Here is an 18664-nt window from a genome sequence, read left to right as displayed (position 1 = left end):
ATGGCCTAACCAAAAAACAAAACAAAGCTGAGTGGATACGCAGGAGTGAGGAAGTCTGCCTCCTGATCGGGCAGCCATGGTGGACAGAAGTTTGCACCGGATCTTTCACCCCTATATCTTTGCACAGGCTGTTCTTAGGCTACCATATCATCCTTCCTTCTATACCCCACCCATGTCAAGCTTATTATGTATTCCCAGAATTTTTCATCTATTATTTTCTGCCTGGGTAGCTGTAGTATATGCTTTGGCAACAATACAAAATTTATTTCTGCTTCCATTGATCTTTACCCAAATGCTACCATGCTTCTACCACTGGTTTTGTAGCAAATTTCATCAATTGTACTAAATCCCCTCTATCCTCCCAAATCCCTCCCCCCTCCAAAAAGTGGACATTTCTTGAATTGCTCCAGGTAGCTTGTAGGGAAGTAGTTTCTTGCCTGAATTCCAATAGGTTCTGATTTCTGAACGTCCCATCCTCTAATCCACCTCACTTCATCCCTATCTCCCAAAGGAAGGGGAGGAAATGTGACATGGCAGCCAAAAGCTAAAACAATCTTAATTTTCATTAAGAAAGGCATAGTGGAGTGGCAGAGCTGAGATGGTGGAGTAAAGGCAGGGTATCACATGAGCTCTCACAAATTCCCCACCAACAACATTAAAATAATTCCTCAAAATGAATTCTGAAGGAGCAGAACCAACAAAGTGGGGGGAGTAGAACAATTTTCCAGACCAAGACAATTTAGAAGGTCAGCAAGAAAGGTCTGTCTCACTAGGATGAGAGTAGAGTGAAGTCCAATGCAGGCCACTCCCTAGTAAGCCAGCAGCAGGCCTTGGTGTGACTGAATCTGTGGCAGTGGATTCCTTCTGGACCTCTTAGCCCACAGATTGTGTGTGGGGGAGTGTCATATGACTGGTCAGAAGGAAATTACAGGGGACTCTTTGTCTTTTACTGGGAGCAGGACTCTGTTGCATTGCTCATACAGGGTTCTGGGTCACAGTCCCAGGATGAGGAAGAGTACCAGCAGAATCAGGGCCCCTAGATACATTTCCAAGGCAGAAAAGAGTGCTTGTGGTCGCTCACAGACCAGAGCACAGGCTAGGAGAGTAGTGACCACACCTGTCCTTAGATAGTACCACCCTGGAAGAGCCAAAAACCTACAGACACCCCTCACCCCCGAGCTAACTCAGAAAACAGCAATATGAAAAACCTGAAACTTGGGACAGCGCCACCTCTACTGGGGAGGAAAGCCCAAATTAACATAAAAGCAAACAACAAAAAAGGAACCTAACTTTTAGTTAGATTAGAATAGAAAGTTACTGTGGGGAAAGGGAAGATCAAAACATCGTCTCAGAAGAAGACAACAATGTCAAAACAACTACATGCAAAGCCTCAAAGAAAAATACTTGAATTGGTATCAGCCACCCCCTCCCCAAGAAAGAATTCCTGGAAGAGTTCAAAAAGGATTTTTGAAAATTAAATCAGAAAGGTAGAGAAAATTTTGAAAAGAGAAATGAGAGTGATGCAAGAAAATCATGAAAAGAGAGTCCACAGCTTGGTAAAGGAGGCATGCATGCGCGTGCACGTGTGCTCACTTGCACACACACACACACACACACACACACATACACACACACCTGAAGAAAATAACAACTTAAAAAACAGAATAAGCCAAATGGTAAAAGAAGCACAAAAATCCACTGAAGAGAAGAACTCCTTAAAAACAGAATTGACCAAATGGAAAAAGATGTACAAAAAACTCACTGGAATAAAGAACTCCTTAAAAAGTAGAATTGGACAAATGGAAAAGGAGGTACAAAAGCTCACTGAAAAAAGAATTCCTTAAAAATGAGAACTAGACAAGGGGAAGCTAATTACTCCATGAGACATCAAGAAACAATAAAAACAAAGTCAAAAGAATGAAAGAATAGAAGAAAATGTAAAATATTTCATTGGAAAAACAACTGACCTGGAAAATAAATGGAGAGGAGATAATTTAAGAATTATTGAACTACCTGAATGCCATGATAAAAAAGAGCCTTGGCATTTTTAAGAGATTATCAGGGAACACTACCCTAATATCCTAGAACCAGAGTGTAGCATTGAAATGAAAAAAATCCACCAGTTAGCTCCTGAAAGAGATCCCAAAATCAAAATTCCCAGGAACATTATAGCCAAATTCCAGAGCTCCCAGGTCAAGGAGAAAATATTGCAAGCAACAAGAAAGAAAAAATTCAAATATTGTGGAGCCACAGTCAGGATAATGTAAGATTTAGCAGCTTCTACATGAAAAGATCAGAGGCTTGGAAAATGATATTCTGGAGGGCAAAGGAATTAGTATTACAACCAAGAATCATCTATCCAGCAAAATTGAGTATAATTCTTCAGGAGATAAAAATGGATATTTAATGAAATAATGGGCTTTCAAGTATTCCTGGTGAAAAGACCAGAATTGAATAGAAAACTTGACTTTCAAATACAAGTCTCAAGAGAAGCATAAAGAAGTAAATAGGAAAGAGAAATCATAAGGGATTCAAAAAGGTTAAACTGTTTACATTCCTACATGGGAAGATAATACTTGTAACTTCTGAGAACTTTATGATTATTAGGGCAGTTAGAAGTATACATAGACAGAGGGCACAGCTGTAGGTTAACTATTATGGGATGATATCCAAAAAAAATAAAATTAAGGGGTGAGAAAAGCAGGATTCACTGGGAGAAGGGGGAAGGGAAAAGTAGGATGGGTTAAATTAACTCACATAAAGAGGTGTGAAAGAGCTTTTATAGCGGGGGGGGGAGGCAATGTTTGAAACTTACTCTCATTAAAATTGGCTCAAAGAGGGAATAATATGCGCTCAGTTGGGTATATAAATCTGTCTTATCCTATGGAAAAGTAGGAGGGAAGGGGGATAACAGATGAGGAGAGGGCTGATAGAAGGGAGGGTGGATTGGGAGAGGTGGTGGTCAGAAGTAAAACACTTTTGAGGATGGACATGGTGAAAGGAGAGAGGGAGAACGCTAAACATGGGGAAAAAGTAGGATGGAAGGAAATACACAGTAATCGTAACTGTGAATGTGAATGGGATGAATTCACCCATAAAATGGAAGTGGATAGCAGAGTGGACTACATAATTTAGATATAAAAGGTGATAACATAAGCAAATTAGGGAGCATGGAATGGTTTGCCTATCAAATCTATGGATAAGGGAACAATTTATGAACAAACAAGAGATAGAGAACATGACAGGATATAAAATGGATAATTTTGATTATGTTAAGTTAAAAAGGTTTAGCACAAACAAAATCAATGCCGCCAAGATTAGAAGGAAAGCAGAAAACTGGGAAAACATTTTTATAGCAAGTTTCTCTGATGAAGGCTTCATTTCTCAAAAATATAGAGAAATGAGTCAAATTTATAAGAATACAAGTCATTCCCCAATTGATAAATTGTCAAAGAATATGAACAGGAAGTTTTCAGACAAAGAAATCAAAACTATCTATAGTCATATAAAAAAATACTCTAAATCACTAATGATTAGAGAAATGGAAAATAAAACATCTCTGAGGTACCACCTCACACCTATCTATCAGATTGACTAATATGACAGCAAAGGAAAATGACAAATATTAGAGGGGATGTGTGAAAATTGAGACACTAATGCACTGTTGGTGGAATTGTGAACTGATCCAACCATTCTGGAGAGTAATTTGGAACTATGCCTGAAGGACTATAAAACTGTGACCCACAGTACCACTACTAAATCTATACCCCTTTGACCCACAATACCACTACTAAATATATATTCCAAATATATTTTTAAATGTGCAGAAACATTTATAGACACTCTTTTTTTGTGGTGGAAAAGAACTGGAAACTGAGGTGATGCTCATCAATTGGGGAATGGCTGAACAAGTTGTGGTATATGATTGTGATGGAATACTACTGTGCTATAAGAAATGACAAGCAGAATACTTTCAAAAAAACCTGGAAACACATGAACTGATGCAAAGTGAAGTGAGCAGAACCAGGATAGCATTGTAATGTAGCATATTGTACAATGATCAGCTGTGAATGACTTAGCTATTTTCAGCAATACAATGACCTAAGACTTACAATGAAAAGGACTTATAATGAAAAATGCTATCTGCCTCTAGAAAAAGATGATGGAGTCTGAATGTAGATTGAAGCATACTTTTTTTACTTTCTTTATTTTTCTTGTTGTTGTGGGGTTTTTTGTTTGATTGGATTGGTTTGGTCTGTGCTTTTTTTTTTCAACAACATGACTAATATAGAAAAATGTTTTGCATGACTTCACATGTATAACCTATACAAATTGCTTACTTATTAATGAGGGGAGAGAAAAGAGAGGGAGGGAGAGAATTTGGAACTCAACATTTTAAAAATGAATATGAGAAATTGTTTTTACATGTAATTGGAAAAAAATAAAATATTATTCTGAAAAACAGAGAAAGGCATAGTGTCCACAATACAGGAGGTTATAATCCCTTTGTATCTTACTCTGTTCAAAATATATTTGGATTATTGTATTCAGTTTTTAGTGCCAGATTTTAGAAATGACATTGACAAACTGGAGAGTGCATTCAGAGGACTACAATCTGTATGGTGAGAGGACTACAGACCATACCATAAGAGAAATAATCAAAGGAACCAGAGTAGATATTTAACTTGAAGAAGAGAACGCTTATGTGGGGGAAGAAATGATAATGGTCTTCAAGTATTTGAAGGATTGTCACATAGAAGAGAAATTATACTGTTTTTCTTTGCCCCAAAAGGTGGAACGAAGGTAAAAGGTGCAGAGACAGATTTTGAATCCACAAAAGGGTGGAACACCTTCCTAATAATCAGGGCTATCTGAAATAGTATGAGCCTTCTTGTAAAGTAAATCAACTCCCTTTCACTTGAGATCTTCAAGCAGAATCTAGATGACCACTTGTCAGGAATGCTGTAGAAAGGATTCTTGTTTAGAGAAGGATTGGATTAGATGGTCTCATTCCATTCCATCTGAATTCTGTGATCTTGGAGTGGAAGGATCTACTGTGGATGGTGGTACTTTTGAGCTTAGTCAAACTTAAGTCCTTCATGTGAGTTTCTACTCATTGAGAGTATCTGAAGTAACAGCTTTCTGAAAAAATTAATTTTGTGCACATGTAAGAGGAGTGTAGTAGATAGGACATTCAAGCACCAAGATATAAGGTACTTTTTGAATACTAAGGAAGCAGTAATCCTTGGTAAACTTGTTCATTGTTCCTTGCTGAACTTGCATAACTTTGTTTTGGGGGACAATTGTGATTTCTTTCTTATTCTTGTGGGATTGTATAAGATGTTTTTCTTTGTTCTCAAATGAGTCCAGCCTCCCCTAAGAAGTCCTTACCAAACTGGATACTCCTCCTGTGAGTTCCTGCAGCTCAATAATCATGAAGGTCTAATGTTTTTCCCATCCAAGTTCATGGACCCTAAAGTCAATTCACAGATCCCTTGTTTGTGGACCCCTGTGGATCAGGTGATTTCTAAAGGCCCTTCCAACCCTAAGTCTATATAATACAATGGCATCACACAGTATTTACCTACAGACGCCGCAGCCTCAGTACCACAGTAGGAGAAAGTGCAATGATACCACCTAGTGCTTCCACCCTGTGGCCACAGTAGATATTGCACCCCCCTGGAGAATAGTGACGTTTGGTTTCCTTGGTAATCCTGTGGTAGTTTGGTTTTTTAAAAATGTATTTAAAAACATAATTCTGATAAGGAGTCCATAGGCTTCTCCAGATTGCCAAAGGGATCCATGACCCCCCAAAAATTAAGGACCTCTGGACAAGTACAACCTCCTATTTTCAAGGGAGGAGATTGAAGGCCAGGGAGGTTACAAATTGTCCATGTCATTTGCAGTTTCAGTCACACAGATAGTAAGTGGCAGACACATTCTCTGACTCCAAATCCTGTGCTTTTTCCAGGACACTAACAACCTGATTATAGATTTCCCTAGACATTAACTCGTGCATTTAATAAACATTTATAAAGCACCTACTAGGTATCTGGTCCCATATTGGGTCCTGGGAGATACAAAGACAAAAAAAATGTAATTTTCTCTGTCCTAGAAGAACTTACATTCTATTTGGGGACAATGATAAGTAAATACAATATATATATATATATATATATATATATGTAGCACTAAATGTGTGCCTGTATGAGCCATGGGAGTTGTGGCTGCTCCAGGGATGCTATCTATCTACCCATCTATCCATACACATATGTATATATCATTACATATGTAAATAGACATATACATGTACATGCATATTCACATGTGTATATATCATGCACAAATGTACACACACATACATGTGTCTTGAGTATGTATGTGTATGGAAGGACAATAACAACTGGAGAGATCAGGAAGGGTTTTGAAGTACTTGAGCTGAGACTTGGTGGAAGCTGGGAATTTTAAGTGATGGAGGTGAGGAGGGAGCACATTCCAAGTGTGAGAGACGGTTTATACAAAGGCATGGAGGTGGGGAATAAAATGTCCTATACAGGGAAGAGCAAATAGGTTAGTTTGACTGGAACAATAAGTGCATAGAGGGGAGTAATTAGCACTAATCTTAGGCAGATGAACTGGAGCCATATTGCAAAGGGCTTTAAATGTCAAAAAACCAGGCATTTGTATTTTATTCTAAAGGAAACAAGGAGCAATGGAGCTTCTTGAGCAAGGCAATGACATGGTCAGAGCTGTGCATTAGGAATATAAATTTAGCAGTTCTGAAGAATGGATCAGATGGGAGAGAGGCAGGGAGACCAATTACGAGGTGATTACAATTGTCCAAGCAAGAGATTTTAGGTGAGTCACTGTTTTTCTAGTCTGCAAAGACAATAAAAAAAAAACCCAAAAACTAATATGGACTTTAAGGAGATAAGGGAATAAAGAGAGGGAAAGGCTTAGTGGCAGAAATGGAAATCTTTGCTAAATCCTGCTCCAACCCCAAATGTATTTTGCAGTAAATTTCATCACTGCCACCTTGGTTCCCTCCTTTATTTATTGACCTATTTATTTACTCATTTTTATTTATCCATTTATTTATTTACTTATTTATTGGATTGGGTCTCCCTGTCTCATTCAGGCTAGAAGTCTGATCACTCAGTGGCCTGATCCCATTGCCGCTTCTCTTGGAAGCTTTGGACCAGGCTTTATTTCTGGCTTGGGCTGGTTTGCACTGCCCCTGCCCCCTTCAGTAGCCTGGTGGGTCCTGACATTGGTGTCAAATTTGTATTACCTTACCCTACTACAGCTCAGAATGCCCTGAGCTCAAACAATTCACCAGCCTCAGTCTCTCCATTAGCAAGACTTACAAGGCTGTGTGCCATCATAACTGACTCACTTTTTAAAGTAGTAAGTTTTATTCAAGCATTTTGTTTTTATATTACAATCATTTCTAGATATACCCACCTTTCTCTCCACTCACTTTTAACAAAGAAAAACAGTTAAGCAAAACCAATGGACACAGCGACTGAAACATCATGTGACCATAGTCCTTTCTGCTGAAAGGAGGGAGATACATTTTCTCTGTTGTTTTCTAGGGCCAAGATTGGTCATTTACGATTGTTGGGTTCCTTTTAGTGTATTTTCTTTCCATTTGTTTTATTGTAATTATTATGCATGTTCTTCCCCTGCTTTTCTGTACTTCACTCTGTATTAGTTCATACAAGTCTTCTCATGTTTCTCCAAATTCCTCATGGTCTTGGTTCTCTTCTCCTGAAATAAGAAGTCCCTTTGTGGGGGAGGTCAAACCCATTTGGAGACAATGATTACCATGTGGGCCCCTCCCCATCAGGGCTTGAAGGTTTCCTTGGTCACTCCAGTCACTGGGCTTGCCATTTTTTCCCCTGAGTTCCTAGATTCCTGAAAGGATCATTGCTACTCACTCAGTATTATTTTCCTGCCCTTTTTTCCTCCCCACTGGTTCCTTCCTTTCTGCTTGAACACATGGTAAGTTCTTTCCATTCCCTTCCTTCTGTCCTGTTTGGGCTGTCATCCCATTTCTACGCTTTCATTGCCAACATTCTAGAAGTAAGTATAACTTATGTGTTATATTTGAAATCTCTTGGTTTCCCCTCCAAGTTTTCTTTTTCTTAGCATTCCCTTGCATCATTACTATTCTGAAGATGCCAAAAAGATAGAAATTATGTGGTTTATATAACCTCAGGGAAATTAGCATAAATGGAATCTCCAAAAAAGGTCATGCAATGATGTTATAAAATAGCAGGATATTTTTAAAAAGATGGTCACTTGGTTCACAGAAGATGAGATAGTGGAGGACCCAAGGAAAATATGTGTAACCCCTATCTTCTTCATTGCATGCCAGTGATCCTATGTGTGACCCTGAGTAAATCACTTAACCTCTCTCAGCCTCAATTTCCTCATCTGCAAAATGAGTATAATCATAGTGCCTATCTTGCGGGGACATTGGAATCAAATGAGAGGACACTTTACATAGAAATATTAGATATAAGCCAAAGGAGGATACGTGGAAAATATGGCTGGGCTTTAAAATGGGCATTGAGATGGCAGTGTGGGGAGAGTGGCTGTGGAACATGGGGCCATGGGGAGGGGAGGTGATTTCAGAAGCTTTTAAAAGAACTAGTGACCACTGGGCTCCAGGTTTCCCCTGGCAATTGACTAGGAAGTGAATGCTATCTTGGTAGGAGTTGGGGAGAGAATTGCCACCTACCTTCTTTGCTATTTTCATTTTGGAGATACTTATAACTCTTCTACAGGCAGCCTCTGGGTGGGGCTGTTCTTTAAGGCAAAAGTGGAGGTGAGACCTCAGATATTAACAGAATCAGCTGCAACTGCTGAAAAGAAGGTGAGATTTCAAACTTTATAAAGCTCAGCGTCTTGGGAGTTTTCATGTCTCTGTTATTTTTTTATTTCATTCAATAAACGTACTCTCTAATGTAAGTGTGTAGTCTTTTGGATCACACAAAGTTGGGAAGATTGAAATCTTTTTTTTTTTTGAGTTCTAAAATTCCCTCTTTCCAGGCCCTCTCCTACCCTTTGAGAAGGTGAGCAATATGATACCCATTATGCATATGAAGTCATGTAAAACATATTTCCATATTAGCTATGTTGCAAAAAAAAAAGTAAGAAAAATAGAGTGAAAAAATATGCTTTGATACGCATTTAGAGTTCATCAGTTCTTTCTCTGGAGGTGAATAGCATTTTTCATCATGAGACATTTGAGATTATCTTGGATCATTGTATTGCTAAGAAGAGCTAAATCATTCACAGTGTATGATTTTACAATATTGCTGTTACTGTGTATAATGTTCTCCTGTTTCTGCTTACTTTGTATCAGTTCATATAAGTCTTCCCAGGGTTTTCTAAACCCATCTTCATCATCACTTTTTAGAGCACAATAGTATTTCAACATGATCATATACCACAACTTGTTCAACTATTCCCCAATTGATGGACATCCTTTCAACTTCCAATTCTTTGCCACCACAAAAAAGCGGTTATAAATATTTTTGTATATAGAGGTCATTTCCCTTTTTCTTTGATCTCTTTGGGATACAAATTTAATAGCAGTATTACTGGGTCAAAAGGATGCACAATTTTATAGCCCATTAGGCATAGTTCCAAATTGCTCTCCAGAATGGTTGGATCAGTTCACAGTTCTACCAACAGTACATTTATGTCTCTATTTTTCTACATTTGTCATTTTTCTTTTCTGTCATATTAGACAATCTGATAGGTGTGTGGTGGTAGCTCAAACTTGTTTTAATTAACATTTCTCTTATCAATAGTGCATTTAGATTAGTGTAAAATAGATTTAGAGCATTTAAAAATATGACTATTGATACCTTTGCTTTTTTCTTCTGAAAACTGCCTGTTCATATCCCTTGACTATTTATCAATTGGAGAATGATTGAAAATTACAATTTTTTATTAAAAAACTTAAAAATGATTAAGTGACTTGTTTTCTTCTTTTATCTTTCTTTTTTGATAATGCTATTGCTAGTTTCCTTTTTCCTACCCACTTACCCCTCAAGTTAGGATAAAAAAGGAAAAACCAAATTCTTGTAACACATATTCATAATCAAGCAAAATAAACTCCCACACTGACCAGGTTGGAAAATGTAGGACTCATTCTGCATATTGAGTCTATCCCTCTCTGTCAGGAAGTAGGAAACATGCTTGTCATCAGTTCTCCATAATCATCACTGGTCATTTGATTGATCAAATTTCTTAAGTCTGTCAAAGTTGTTTTTCCTTGCAATGCTGTTGTTATTGCATAAATAGTTCTTGTGGTTCTGTTCATTTCATTTTGCATCACCTCATGCATATCTTCCCAGGTTCCTTTTCATCATTTCTTTGGCACAGTAGTATTCTGTTACATTCATATACCATAATTTATTCAGTCATTCCCTAAATGATAGACACCTCCTTAGTTTCCAGTTTTTTGCTACAACAAATATAGAAGTACTACAAATATTTTTGTATATATGGGTCTTTCCCCTCCTTCTTTGATCTCTTTATGATACAGCTCTAGCAGTAGCTATATTGGGTTAAAAGTTAATATGTTTAGTTACTGTTCTAGTATAGTTCCAAATTGCTTTCCAGAAAGACTGGACCAATTTATAGAAATTGGAAAATGTTGGTTCACCAACAATCCATCAGTGTATCCGTTCTCATACATTTCTTCCTACAACTATCATTTTTGTTTCTTAAAAAAATCATTTTGGGGGCAGCTAGGTGACACAGTGGTTAGAGCTCCAACCTTGGAGTCAGGAGGACCTGAGTTCAAATCCGACCTCAGACACGTGACACTCACTTAGCTGTGTGACCCTGGGTAAGTCACTTAACCCTGATTGCCTCACCAAAAAAAGCACCAAAAAATCATTTTTTGCCAATCTGATGGGTGTAAAGTAGAATCTTAGAGTTCTTTTAATGCTCATTTATCTAATTATTAGTGATTTGGCTCACTTTTTCATATGACTATTGATAGCTTGTATTTTGGAAAGATTAGAACCTTAATGGTAATGGAGGTATGAACCAAATAAATTATGATAGTCTTTTTATTTTATGCCAGAGATGAAATGAGACAAGATAGAGTCTAAGCTGATTTTTGAGGCACTGGGATTTGGGGATCCCAGGCAAGGAGGTCCTCTATGCACCTTCACAAAAGATTTAGGTTTGGAGGAAGTTACCTTCTCCTTCCGTACAGGATGTCCCCTAAAACCTTAGTGCAATTTTAATTTATCAAAGCTTAATAATAGGTATACCCCAAGGTTCTGTCCTTGACTCTCTTCACTTCCCTTTCTATGCTTCCTTCTTTGATGATCTCATGTGCTATTAGGTCTTTAGCTATAACTTTTATGTAGATGTTTTTCATATTTATACCTCTAACTCCAGTCATTCTTTTGAGTTCTAATTCTCTGCTGGAATCTTCTGTCTGGATGTATCACTGACACTGCAACCCATTTTCAAAAACCTTTCCTGTGTGCTTCCATTCTGGACTCATGTCTGATGATGTGAGCAGCATCAATGGGGGCTAATGAACAATGGTCGTGAATAGACAAACAGCCTAGTAGTACCAATGCCCTGGGTGTAGCAGAGAAGGGGGCTATAGCAATGAAGCCTGGTGCTACATTCTTGAAGTTCTTCTTCAATTCTTTCAAGGAACACTTCCATTTCATTCTCTGGGATAACCTGAAGAGCAGCAACATGTCCCATCTTCTCCTCTGTGAAGGAAAGCAACCCACATTTGGTTTCCACGTACCTGTTACTTGACATTGACAGAAGCTCAAATAAAGCACACTTTCTGAAGATAATTATTTGTACCTGGTGCTTGCCATCCTGCTTGCTAAACCTTCAGAAAGACATAACAGAGCTGGAAACCATCCACAGAGTAAACATCAACTAAGAGGATCCAGGGAATTCAGCTTGGCTTCAGATCCTGACTCCACCACTAAGTGGGAGTGTGACCTTGGAAAAGTCAATGAACATCCTGGATCTTGGTTCTCTCATTTGTAAAATGAAGGAGCTGGACTATGTGGTTTCTTCAGGGTACTTTTAGCTCTAACATTTTGTGAGCCTGTGAAATTGACTGAAATATTTCTAGCCTAAAAGGATATTTGACTTAAACTTTTTCAACAAATCCTAGAATAGAAGTGCTTCTTACAGTTTGAGAGAGGTACTGTTTGGGTTTTTTTTCCACATCCTCTTTAATAAGCAATTCACACTGAGCCATTTTCCATTTACAGTATATATCTAAAGGTGAAGACAGTAGAGAACTAGAGAGAGTGTCATTTGCTGGAATTAGAGCATCTTTGCATAAAACTTTAATCACTGTATATATGACAACCTTATGTTTTATGCTTTTGGAACATTCTTCATAAAACATTATTTAACAAATGCACAGACTCCTCGGAGCACACTGTAGTTTTCGATGGTTGCCTTAATCTAGTTGGAATACATGTAGTGTTTAATCTTAATTATGATGCTGAAGTCTATACAATGTTAATTATTCATTTCACATGTTCCTTCCACTTCATTTTAACTCCTAATTTGCTTAACAAAATGTAGCTTCTAGTTAGAGCTGACAAAAAGTTGAGAGAAGAGGGTAAGTGATTTTTTTTTTCCTATAGATCTGGTAGAAAGGAAGGGGAGGGGCAGAAAGATGGAGAGTGAGGAGGTCAGACATTATTAATTGAAAAGATAAAACCCCATGGCAATTTCACTTCTCTTCATATTTAATAATTTCTGAGACTTTTATGGAGAGAGGAGATAGAAAAAGCAAAGTTGCACGAAACTTCGGTAATAATTACTACTTAGCTCGTGGACTGTTTCTACATAATCAAATATTGGGCAACCAATTAAATAATTGAGTCAATTATTTGGATTAGTGAGGATGGCCTAGATAGCATCACACAGTCAACTGTAAGTCCCATATTTTGAAGGAGGTAGTATCAAGCCAAATTAAAATGAGATATTCCTTCACACAGTGGGTTGCAAACTAATGGAATTTAGGGATCTGCCATTAATAATAACAACAGTAATAATAATAATAGATCTGCCATTAGTAATAATTATTGCCCCAAATCATTGGGACAATAGATGTCTCCATTCCAAATATTCATAATTTCCGAGGTACATTGAATAAAAAGTTTTCAAAACATAAAGGCCTAGAATGGACCAAAATTATGTGGAAACAAGATGAGCTACCTATCACCTCTGTGGTCTGTTCTGCTACTAGAGTTGAACTGTGGATAATCAAAGTAAACCTACAGAAGATGAGTTTACCTTTAGATGTTCTTCCACCCAAATGTAAAAAGGAGCATTTTATCTACCTGTGCAAGGGTTCATAGACCACTAATTACAAAATAATAATAGTAGGATAGCAACTTGTCTCAAGACCATTTACATCCAAAAAACATGAGAAGAACAAGATGATAATGATGACAATATTGATGTCATCCAAGAAATATATGAAAGAAAAAGGAGGAAACGGGCTGTCTTAGGGTGAGGGATAACTATTGCATAGCCCCTGGTGTCCTCTTAAATTCAAGAGAAATAACCAATGTTTAAATAGCACTTCATCATTTCCAAAATGCTTTATATTATTTCACAAGTAAGGCCTTTGGTATATTGGGTGGATCCCTATGGTGAATGTATTTGAGGAGACAGACAAGAATTGCACACAATGGACAGGTATTGGTGATAATCTCCATTGTGATTGGTGGAGGGAATACCTTCCATGATGAGACCACAGTATCATTGGGCATTTGAGTGAAAAACAATAACTATTCACATGTCTATAGTACTTTAGGTTTAGAAGCTCTTCTCACAACAACCCTGGGAAGTAGCACAAATATTATTAGATCTATTTTACAGATAAGGAAACTGAGGCCCAGAGAGATGGAGTGACTTGCCCTACATACAACTAGTAAGCATCTGAGACTCAAACCCAAGTCTTTTGACTCCAAGACCAGTGTTCAGTCCATACTATAAATTATTTCAACCCATGAAGTTATCTAAGCCTTTCTAGAACTTACATATATTTTCAGTCTGTGCCATGTTTTGAAGTAACATGAGGTCACTAAAGGAAGTGAAAGATATAGGTACATTCCTAATTAACCTTTAAAGCTTGATGTCCATTGGTATCATTGTTATATTTATATCTTGCTGGTGGACCAGGGGTCTAAACCAGACTGGGCATTCTCATGTTATTTTCTGGTTACTTTAAGTGATCTGGCAATTTGAAGGAAGATGCTTTGAATGCTTCCTCTAATGTCCTGAGAAAATTTCAGGGATCTTATATTTAGTAAGATGCTTTATACCTTTTACCAATTACAAGACCCATATGAAAGAGATATTCATTTTAAATGCTTTTCCATTCTTTTACTCATAAAATAAGCTTTCAACAGTTTTTTTTTTTAGTAAAGGTAGTAACATATAGCACAGATTTAACGCAATCTGATTCATTAAACACTTATTATCACTTAAAACATTAGATAATCCCAAGATGAATTTATATCAAGTCAAGGCTAGACAAGTCAATGAACATTTATTAAGTGCTTACTATGTGCTAGACACTGTGTCAAGGGCTGGGAACAGAAATACAAGCAGAAAGAAAAACAGTTCCTGCCTTCATGGAGCTTATATTCTGATGGGGAAAGCACATAAAAAGAAACTGAAGAGCAGGTGTTGGGAGAAGATGAAGTACATGGGTCAGGGGCAGGGTAGAAAAAAATCTGGAGAGTCAGACATGCAGCCTGGAGAGGAATGTATACTTGACTGGCCTGGATGCACTCCTCAAATGGAGGCTTTTTCCAGGAGAAGTCATCCAATCAGAGGAAAGAGGCTACAGGGGCAGAGGATACTTCAAATGTGCGAATTCCAGGGCTAGTGTGAGCTTCTAGGACGAAGAAGTTTCTGGGCATGGTAGAGAAAGTTCAGTGTATCCTGGAGAGGAATGGTCATATGTACCATGCCTTCTTTCACTATTCCCAATAAATTTGAAGAGTAATTATTGATTTGACTCCTCAATCAATGGCTATCTTTGTTTTGAGTTTTCAGTTCTTTACTACTACAAAAAGTGCTGCTATAAATATTTTGGAATATATGGGGCATTTTTTTGGCTCATTGACCTCCTTGGATTATATGCCTAGCAATGGAATCTCTGGATCAAAAGGTGTGGACATTTTAACGACTCTCTTCACCTAATTACATGTTGATTTCCAAAATGGTCGAACCAATTCAGAATTCCATCAAAAATGCACCAAGTGTCTTCTAAAACCTCTCCAACATTTACTGTTCCCTTCTTTTGAAACCTTTGCCAATGCTCTGGGCATTAGGTAAAATCTCATAATTGTTTTGATTTATACTTCTCTTCTTATTAGTGATTTGTAGCATTCTTTCACATGGTTGTTAATAGTTTGCAATTCTTTTGAGAACTGTTTGTTCATATTCTTTAGCCTGAGTATATCTTTTTTAAAAAATTATTGTTATCTATTATCTTTAAATTACGTTCATTTTCAATTATATACATCCCTCTAGCCCACTGCCAGAGTAATTTCTTGTAACAAAAGGAGGGAGGGAAACGCAGTTTATCATAATTAACTAACACATTAACTATGTAACATGGTTGACTGTGGCCCTACTCTCTGATGGCCTGGCCATCTCCCACACGGGTTTCTCAGGTATCCTGAGAAGGGTTGTAGGTGTCTCTTTTATCTGTCATTGGCTCCGCCACCCCCACTATGTTCCATTCCATTATTGAGAATTCATTGATTAGCACCCCAATTCCATTTAGCCACTTGACATTGGATAGCTTTTACAAAGGAATATTTACTTTTTTAAAATTTTATTTACTTTATTCTGAACTAGAAATAAAGCAAGCATTTCCATAACAGAGTAGAAAGAAAGATGACTGTACATGAAACTGCAGATCTATTATGTACAATTTGCTATTCATTTTAAACATATAATAAAGTTATCATGTAACTTTTTCCTCCTTTTTTCTTTCCTCCCCCTGACTCTGCCCTAGTGATGGCTACCATTAGTTACAAATATATATGTAAAACCATTCTAAATATACTTCTGTTTATCAATTCTTTCTCTGGAAACAGCATCTTCCTTCATGGGTTCTTTGTAGTTAATTTGGGTATTTACAATAGTTAAAATGATATTTCTTAAAACAACACTGCTGTTACTGTATACGATGTTCTCTTGCTTCTGCTCATTTCTCTCTTCATTATTTTGTGCAAGTCTATCCGTGTTTTTCTAAGAGCATAAAGCTCATGATTTCTTATGGCACAGTAATATTCCATCACAATCATATACCTCAACTCATCCAGCCATTCCCCAACTGATGGACATCCCCACAATTTCCAGTTCTTTGCCACCACAAAGAGAGCTGCTATAAACATTTTAGAACATATAGGTTCTTTTCAAAAGGAATATTTACTTTAAAGATATGGTAAGAACAAACCACACAAACATTTCCCCCAGGACAGTAGGGGCATAATTCCTTCCTATATCACTTTGGTTTCTGGTTGGGTGGGTGGGATTAAATTCACAACTGCATTCAATTCAATGCTAGTATATAGCGTTATTTCTGCCAACTTCACATCCAAAGCCAGCTTTGATGACATCCTTTGCTTGCTTGAAGCCCCAAACCCTTGTTCTTCAGGGCATCACTACTGGGTTGAGTGCATTATTCAGCCTGGATTCACGGACACCTGTATCCCTGGTGCTCTTTTTCTAACCTCCTAGAGATTCAAAAATCCCTAAGCCTATTTGTTGTGGGGCAAATGGCCTTGAGAGAGTAAGTGAGGGAAGGGTCTACAAATCTTTCCCTTACAATACGATTTTCTCCCACAGGAATCTGTAAATGAAGGAGTCACCTTGATTACTTAGACATGAATGCCACAAAAGTTGACTCAAGCACTTTTGATGATGCGACAAAGCCAATGGGGAAAAGGTCCTTCCAACTATGTAGTAGTCCAATGCAGAACAGCTACACATGATCCAATGTTCATATATGATCCAACTCATGATTCTCCTAATGTCTTCTGCATGTATGCCACCATCTTAGCAATATTACAACTGTGTTTGACAGTGTATGTAGTCCTCTCCATGGTCCCTTACCTTTGCAAAAATGTAAGAGAAGTGTTTTTTCTTTTCTCTTCTTGCAAGTGTTGTCTTTTGTTTGGGGAATTCACAACAATTCAAGCCAAACTGTTGTTGGGAGCTCTGCTACCTGACTCTCACCCCAACCCTGAAGGCTGACTTTGCTTCGGAGAAGGGTTCTGATGATAAGACTACTGTAGTAGCCACCTCCACCCCCTCTCCACTCCAATCAATACTTTATGCTACCACCAGACAAAACGTCTTTTAATGTAGATCTAGTTTTGTCATCCTTTGCTCAAAAAATGGTCAATGGCTCCCTATGGCCAGTTAAACTGGCCTTCTTACTATTCTTCATGAATGATATTCCATTTCCTATCTCTGTACCTTTGCCCTGGTTGTTTGCCATGCCTGGAACACACTCTCCCCTCACCTCTAATTCTCAGAATTCCTAGTCTCCTTGAATACTCAGCCCCAACACTATCTTCTACGTGAGGCTTTCCTGATCCCCTAGCTTCTGGTACCTTTCCTACAAAATCACTTGGTATCTACTTTGTGTATACACATGTGTATGAATATTTATCCCCATTCCTCCATTAGAATATAAGCTCCTAAAGGGCATAGACTGTCTTTGCATTTACAATGTCTACCACAGTGCCTGGCACAAAGTAGGTACTTCATAAATGCTTGTTGATTGTTTTCTCTCTTCATGGCTCCCACTCTTTCTGGGGGGGAATTATGTGCCTAGAAGCAAAGATAAGGTCCCCTAGAAGATATCTATGAACTCATTCACCCAGGTTGAGGCAGAAGAAACCAAATGCCTAAGAGTGCTGCACTTTGCAAAGTCTAAGAGTCTTATTCATTTACCATACTCTCTGTTGAGAGGCAACATGGCACAGAGGAATCTAATCTAATCTAAACCCCCAAATCTAGGTTTGGAATCAGGAGTCAGGTTCAGACCCTAGATCTGATACTTACTAGTTATATGATCACGGATGAATCACTTAACCTCCATGAGTCCCAGCCTCTTAATTTGTAATATAGGGATAATAGTACCTTGCTCAGAGGTTAGGCTTAGACTAGCATCTTATGCTACAATAAACTCAAATTAGATACAATGTAAATATCAAACATCACAAAAAGAAGAGAAACAGATCATGTATTTTTCACAGCTATGGACAGAAGATGAATTCTTAACTAAACAATGGATAGAAGCAATTATAAAATATACAATAGGTTATTTTGATTACATGAAATTGCATGAACAAAATTAATGCACTCAGGATAAAAAGGGAAGTGCTTGATTGTGAAGAATCTTTCTATCAAATAAGGGTTTGATATCTAAGACATATAGACAACTAACCAAAAACCATTCCTTAATACAGAGTGATCAAAGGATAAGAACAAATAGTTCTCAAAAGAAGTACAACCTATTAACCACCACATAAAAGATTTCTTCAAATCACTAATAATAAGAAAAATGCAAATCACAACATCCCTGAAGTTTTATATT

Source organism: Vombatus ursinus, unplaced genomic scaffold, assembly GCF_900497805.2.
Source record: "Vombatus ursinus unplaced genomic scaffold, bare-nosed wombat genome assembly UNPS02009205.1, whole genome shotgun sequence".
In the NCBI taxonomy this organism is placed as follows: Eukaryota; Metazoa; Chordata; class Mammalia; order Diprotodontia; family Vombatidae; genus Vombatus; species Vombatus ursinus.
The sequence above is the reverse complement of the archived record's forward strand: the minus strand, read 5'-3'. Positions refer to the sequence as shown.